We start from the raw sequence: 8,000 nt of genomic DNA on the forward strand, positions 1-8,000 counted from the left end.
TAATATAAAAATCACTTTAAGTAAAACTAATTATTTCAATTAAAGAAATAAAATTGATTGCGAATGTAAAAAAAAAATTGTTTCTTATATTATAAAATAAAACATTTGATAAAACAATGCAATTAACGAAAGATTAATTGTGAAGGTTATTTTTAATTTTAAGCCGAGAAACGTAAGAATATACCAAAGCCACTTTTTAAAACTTATTGAATAGAAGCAAAAGAAGAAATACTTTAAAAATAAAATTATCGAAAAAAGTAGTACTTAAAATGAAGGTGTTAAATTTATGGGAATTAATGATTATAATTACTTAACGTTTACTTTTTTTTTATTCCTACATAAAAAGATTAAAATAAAGTATTTTGATTCGTAATCCATTCATAAAAAATTCTATTGAAGTAAGAGGATTTGATAAAACCGATAACTCGGAAAGCATCAAAAGATCGAAGGATTTAAAACATGATATTAAAGCATTGGATATTTTTCTAAATTCATTTACGCAGTAACTATTTATATAGTAAACGAATATTTGACACAGTGCATTTCGTTTTACAAACACTACTTTTTTTGTGTGTGTAATCATTAAAATATTTTATTTAAATGTGTGCTGATTAGTAGATTTCTTTGAATAAGATAAATAATACTTTGTAAGAAATAATCAGATTCTCTCGAATTACGTCCAACTAGCAGCGGAAGATTCATAGTTCAAATCCTAGGGACTACACAGTTAAAGTTTCACGTTTCAGATCGAAAATGTATTTTTGTATTTTGATTTATCTCACTTTTCTGACAATAGCGTTTGTCATTTTCTTGGGAAAAATCTTTCTGTTCTAGTTAACGAATTCCAATCCATCTTTACCTTCAGCCTTTAAAGAAATTATGTTTTAGTTCTGGTTTCATCAACAGATAGCGCCACTAGCTTATTTTCTGTCCAGGCTTTCTTATCTTATCTAATCATTATATCCTATCTCGTTGATTTACGCTTTTGCAGCTGACGATGGTGGTTCGGTAAAACCATCGAAACTAGTCCTGTGAAAATTTGAAAATATAACGCTGATTTTTATGGTTTAACTTCTGAATTAATATTTGAACACAGTTTAGGTGACAAAATGACTTTGGCCAGTTCCATCCCAGTTTTAAGGGAGAATCCCCCAGGGGATAGATCCAAGGGTTTAACACTCCTTTCTCCTTACCACCACACCACTCGAGAGAGCTTTCGGCTCGCCATGTATTTTGAGTATCCCCTTGCCGCAAACAATACAAAGATCCAAGGTCATCTCCGGAATATACATTTACAAAGATATCCAAATCATCTCCGGAATTCGAATCCGGGCCCATCGATACGACGGCAAGCATCGCTAACTACACCGACTAGGGTGACCGAAAAGGTGTATCAGTACATATAACTTTTAATGTTGAAAACTGGTGTAATCTTGGCTTTTTCTTCATCACATTATGCTGCTTTAGGCTGCTAATCATTTATGCTGTGTGGTGGATTGCTAATCATTTCCGCTATCAGATGGTTTGCTAATCGTTTATTATTAGACAGATTGCTAAACATTCGTGCGATTAGATGGATTGCTAATCATTTATGCTAGCTGAAGCTGCAGCTGTTGGTACACTGTGCCAAAAAAAAGGGGGGGGCAGTTCTATATCTCCCGTTCTACTCCGATTGACACAATTCTTAGCACGACTTACAGATGTGTATTAGATTTATACATAGCATTGTTCTAATATAGGAATTTCGGCACAAAATCGGACTTTTTCTGAAATAACATGGCAGTTTTTCCATATTTCGATTCTACGACTCAAATTATGCCAGACTGCCAAGTTTTGTAAAAATGGCACGAATAGTTTTCAAAAAGTTAGCTCTCAAAATTTCAGCTCCTCAGTGTTAATTTAATTTAATATATATTAATTAATATCTAGCTCATTTTTTATTAAACTTATTTCATTCTTCCTTTCACATTTCAAAATTTAGGTTCATTTAAAATAAAATTCACCCATTTTTTACCATTTATTTTTAAAATTTGTATTTTTAAATAATTTTTATAAATTTTTCGATAAAAATTTTGAATTATAACCTATACAATCTTTACTATCATCTTAGAGTAGATGTGCTTCTAAGTACACCTGCAAAAAATTAGAGTTTTTTTATTCAAAGTTTCCTACGATATACGTGAATTTACGGTTACAGCCGAAAACATCGTGGCAAAAACATCGCGGACGAAAACGTCGCGGAGAAAACAACGCAAGGCGAAAACGTCGTGCTACAAAACATCGTGGGAGAAAACATCGCAAAGAGAAAACAACGCAAGGCGAAAACGTCGTGCTACAAAACATCGTGGGAGAAAACATCGCAAAGAGAAAACATCGCAGTTTTAAAACATCGTGGTACAAAACATCGTCGTCGAAAATAAAGCGGTTCAAAAACTTCGCAGTTTAAAAATATCGTCGTCGAAAATATCGTGGTAAAAAATAAAGTATCTACAACTCATCGCGTGACGATAACATCGCAGACATGATTTTTTCAGGCTTTAATAACTGTAAATGGATATTTCCATAATGATTTGTGAGCGCAAGATGGAAAGAAGGATAATTTTTACTTTCATATTCTTTATTAACTAATAAATGTTTATTGAAAAAGTAAGAAAGAAACTTAAGCATAGAAAATTAAATGCAACTTATAGATTATACTTTTCATGAAAAATTACCAGTAAAAACTTTATAAAAAAGGATTTATTAATGGCCTTTGTTAGTTAACTATGTCGGTTTAAAATTATATTAAATGCTTAAGTTGCATTAATTTTCTATGACTAAGTTTCTTTTTTTATTTTCTCAGGAAACATTTATTAGTTAATAAAGAATATGAAAGTAAAAATTATCCTTCTTTTCATCTTGCGTTCACAAATCATTATGGGAATATCCATTTACAGTTATTAAAACCTGAAAAAAGCATGTCTGCGATGTTATTGTCATGCGATGGTTTGTAGATACTTTATTTTTTACCACGATATTTTCGACGACGATGTTTTTAAACTGCGAAGTTTTTGAACCGCTTTATTTTCGACGACGATGTTTTGTACCACGATGTTTTAGAACTGCGATGTTTTCTCTTTGCGATGTTTTCTCCCACGATGTTTTGTAGCACGACGTTTTCGCATTGCATTGTTTTCTCCGCGACGTTTTCGTCCGCGATGTTTTTGCCGCGATGTTATCGGAGGCCACCGAATTTACATATTGGCGCCTTTTGAAATTTGGCATATTTTGTTATAACGCCAAATGTAGTTTAGGTACTTTGTTAAAATTACTTGAAAGTAGAAACGATGTGATTTTTTTACCGTTCATGCACAATGTAAAAGCGAGGAACGCCGTGACTTTTTTCCGGTCCTGCACAGTAGAAGGGAAAGGAAAATAAGTTGCCATATATTAAGAAGTTCGCCAAGTGAATTATTCTTGGCGCAAACTGAGAAAAAAGGCGCCAAGATAAATTTTTGAATTTTTCCGTAAATTTCGCACCAAATTTTACAAAATTAACATTTAGACATAATTTGAATCGTAGAATCGAAATATATGTAAAAAAATTGGCATGTCATTTCAAAGAAAGTCCGATTTTGTGTCAAAATACCTATATTAGAACAGTGTATATATAAATTTAATATACATGAAAAACGCAATTTGAATTTCGGCAATCATTCTAGTAGAAAGGGAGATATAGAACTGTCTTTTTTTTTTTTTTTTTCTCCTTAGTGTGCTTACGCTGAAAAGTTGTACGTTAGTTAGAATAAATGAAATAATTTATTCTTTCCACTTAAGGAGAAATGCGCTCACCGTAGACATATCACAACTCACCACTGATTATTTGTTGATGTTAAACCTTTGTTAAAGTATTCGTAAGTTTCACTTTCATTTCAATTCGATAAAAATTTGTTTCTCTTGTTGTTTTCCTTATATTTGCTTCCTTTTAAAATTGTTCTCATTATATCTGATAAATCCTAAGAAGATAAGCATGCTTGAGATGACCAGAAGTTAACACACAGTGAGTCTACAAAAATTCAGGACAGATTTTTATTTTTTACTTTTTATTATGTTTCAAAATGAGTTAAACATTTTGACAATTTTGACGTCTGTATTTGTAATTTTGACGTCTGTATATGTACTCACATAATAATGTACTCTTTAATTCAAAAGGGTTATAAAATGGATTCAGATTGGTTTCTTTTGTGATATCTGTTCGTATGTATTTCGCACGACTCAAAAACGATTAGACGTAGAACGTAGAAATGTTATACATGAGACTGCTATAACATCCTGTTGTGCGCCTCTATGTTTCATTGCAAATGGTAGTATCAAACATGCATATATAGAGAGAGTGTTCACACATTTTTGTAACAATTTTGCAAAGATTTATATATAAACAAATCTTAGAATTTTAATTTTTAATATTTCAGCCTGATAGCTCTTTTATTGAACTATCATACTACATCTTGATTTCCAGATAAATGTTCTTTTCCTCTACTCCTCTTTCACAATCTTCCTGAGTCCAACCAATGTTTGAAATGCCGCTTATAAAGAGCTTGTTTTAAAAGTCCAGATGAACAGTAATCCATAGGAGACACATCAGGGGACTTGGGTAGGATGCATTTAGAGTGCGCTTTCTTTTCGGTTTCATTTTTCATTTTTTTTAATATAGAGTAGATTTACAGGTATGGCTTGGAGTCTTATTCTGACGGAACTTATTACATTGAAGATTGTCTGGATAAAGGATAAATTGTCTTGATTGTCTGGATAAATTACTTCTTTAAAAATAGGTGTTAAAACATATTTCTGGTGGTAATCCGTATAAATTTCGAAATTTTTTTGTACTTTCCTTATTTTAAATTTTCCGTTATAAGAGTAAATAAACTCTTTAGGAAAAGCTTTCCTTGTTTTCTCTGAATCACTATATTCATACTTTTTTTCCTCTTTTTCGGTAATAAATGAATCTTTTTCTATTCCAATCAGATATGTATATCGAAGCCGCATCAGTTGTAACTATATATTTCCATTCTTCACCTGCCAAATAATTTTCGTACAGCAACCTGCACATATCTTACGCTGAGAAACATGATGCGGCGTTAGGCGATGAACATCGTGCTTTTGTTTGTTTGTTTGTTCTTATTTGTTTTTGTTAGCTTTAAATTAGATTTTATAATTTTGTTCATAGTTCCTATAGAGATATTAAAGATGTATGTTAGTACAAACTTAGTCCCAAAAATTTGTGGGCGAATTGTTCATATAAACTAGCCAAATCGGAAACTGATGCTTGCATGTACGATAAAAATTATTTAGAGCATAGCAAATTTTGAAATATAATTAAATTCAGAAATTTATAGCTAGAAATTTTAACAATGATAGCAAAAGTGACGCAAGCAATTGTTCAGAATATGATAACGACAAAGAGCCGCATGGTTCTCGTACAGAATTTACTGCGTATGTCCACTCGAAAGTGATAGCGGAAATTAATAGAGTGTTTTCTTTGAATTCTGCAATTTGTTTTGTTTTTTGCTTGTTTTTCGTTTTCAACAGTAGAAATGTTTTGTAAGAAATATGATAGGGAACTGCGTAACAACAACAGGAGGGAAAAAAAAAAAAAAAAAAAAAAAAAAAAAAAAAAAAAAAGGAAATCTGAAATCTTTTAGATTTTAAATTACGTCCAAAGGCGCGTTTAATTCTTAACATTTTGTCCGTTACCTTTATTTATTAAATATCACGTTCTTCGCACGTAAACTATAAAATTCATTTCAAGAGCAACATCGCAAAATATTTTTAAATTGAGCGTATATCTTTAGAATTTCCGATGCAGAGTCTCGCGCGTAGGAGATTAAAAATGCTTTTTCTGTACAACGTTGCCATGGCTCGCTTTGAAATCCTTGAGTTTGTTAATCAAAAATTCGTTAAAGTTTTACAAAAGAGGAAATCGATCATAAAATAAATTCCAAGCTTCAAATTTGGGCTTCCATATTCCCATATTCGTAGGAGGATTACGTCGTTAAAAATTCGATGGCTCAATGTACCGTTGTTTTATCACAATGCGAGAAATATACAAACATTTATGCAGATTTTTCATTATTTAATTTCTTTAAATGTAATGCAGGACTCTTAACATTTGGTGGCAACAGTTTGAAAAGTGAAACGGTCATTTATAGTGAACCACGCAAAATTGCAAAACGAAAACAATAGCTCTTCAGGAATAAAGCCCCTTTGGACTGAAAATTTTTTTCTTTGTTTTTTAAGTTAGAATAGTTATAAGATAAAAATGTAAAATGTCAGAAAAGTAAAATTCCTTATAAAAACGAATTGCATTTTGAAATAAATTACAATTTAACTTAATACGCATTTTAAAATTATCTAAAAACGATAGTAGAATTATATACTTAGCTAACTGAAGGATCTTAGCATATAACAATCCGCCAGCAGCGGAGCGGTAAATTCGCTGAATACTGGTAGTTCTGACCTGGGTTTGAATCCAGGCGAACTAGCTGGCTGCATGAGCCTTTTCATGGCTTTCCCATGTATACGAGCCAGTTCCCTCAAAAGGTCCTCCACGAAGGCATCTCTCCCCATAGGGTAGATAGCCCTAGTGTGTTTTTTCATAATAATAAACTAAACTAAACTGCTTAGCATTTACAGATGCTACAAACAAGCTGTGGAGTATGATTCTATGGCTTACGCAAAATTTCTAATTTTGGCTTCTAAAGAATAAAACGAAAAAAGAAAATTAAAAACACATTTCTAAAATTTTTCATTTCTCATTCTAAAAGCTCAGAACTATTGAATTTCCTTAATTAAGTAAATACGACTTATCAAGAAAAGTTAATACAGATGATGCTCGCTATAACACTTCACGTACTAAAAAGGGACGCTGTATTGAATGTTCGCTATAATGAAAATAAATTTAAAGCACTAATCAGCGCGTACTTTTAGTATCGGATGTTGTGATGGAACGTTCATTATAACGACTGTCAACTGTATTACTTTTTAATTCGAATTGCTCGTGGAAAGCATTCATTCTGATTTTTCGAAGTCTTCGAATTATATCCATCTTGAACACACTTCGTTAAAACCGTTAGGAAGGACTTTTAATTCCAATTGAGTCCTTGTTAATCGTTTTAAAATTCTATTAGCTTAATTTTTAAATTTTCGATTATTATCCGGTCTTGGACTCACTCCTGCTGAGAGAACTTTTTTTGGTTTAACCTATTATTAAACATTACCTTCTTGGCACTTATGTCACATAAAATTCAACAGGAAAATCACAATTTGTTTTTATAAAGCATATATTTAAGAATCCCGATATAGTGTTAAGTGTTGCTATACATGTATTTAGCCCAGAAGGGATATTGTTCTCGAACCTCACTTTTGCGTCGAATCGTTTTAGGTGTCCGTTTCACCTTTTAAATAACTTGCCGATGGTCCTCGTTAATATATATTTATAATAATATAATTACTTAATTACTATGAAAAAGAATATATATATATATATATATATACATGTATATAATAAAATAAATAATAAATCGAGCTACTTTTAATAAATCAAGCTACTGTCACTTCACGGGTCAAATGGTAATTCGTTTATTGCTTTTAAATCGCTTTATTTGTAAATCAGTACCAGATCGATTAAAAGAAAGTCAAATATCTTATCAAATAAACTGAAATTGGAAAATTAAAAATCTTTTACATGATATATCTTTAGAACTCCACTTTCAAATGTAGCCAGACATATTTTTATATTCGCTGCATTATTTTTTATAAAATTAATAAATAAAGAAAACGTTTGGTGGCAACGTTCTAAAATGATACAAATAAAAATGGGAAGTTTGAGACTAATAGCGTCTTTGGTGCTAAAAAAATAAGCTGCAGTTGGAGTTTCGCAGATTTGATGTTCCGGATAATTGAAATCTGGATAATTAGAATTCTATAGTACTGGTAGAAAAGATAAGTTTAAATAGATAACC

The sequence above is a fragment of the Stegodyphus dumicola genome, chromosome 2 (assembly GCF_044657685.1).
Source record: "Stegodyphus dumicola isolate Sdum_Otavi_A_Nest chromosome 2, ASM4465768v1".
In the NCBI taxonomy this organism is placed as follows: Eukaryota; Metazoa; Arthropoda; class Arachnida; order Araneae; family Eresidae; genus Stegodyphus; species Stegodyphus dumicola.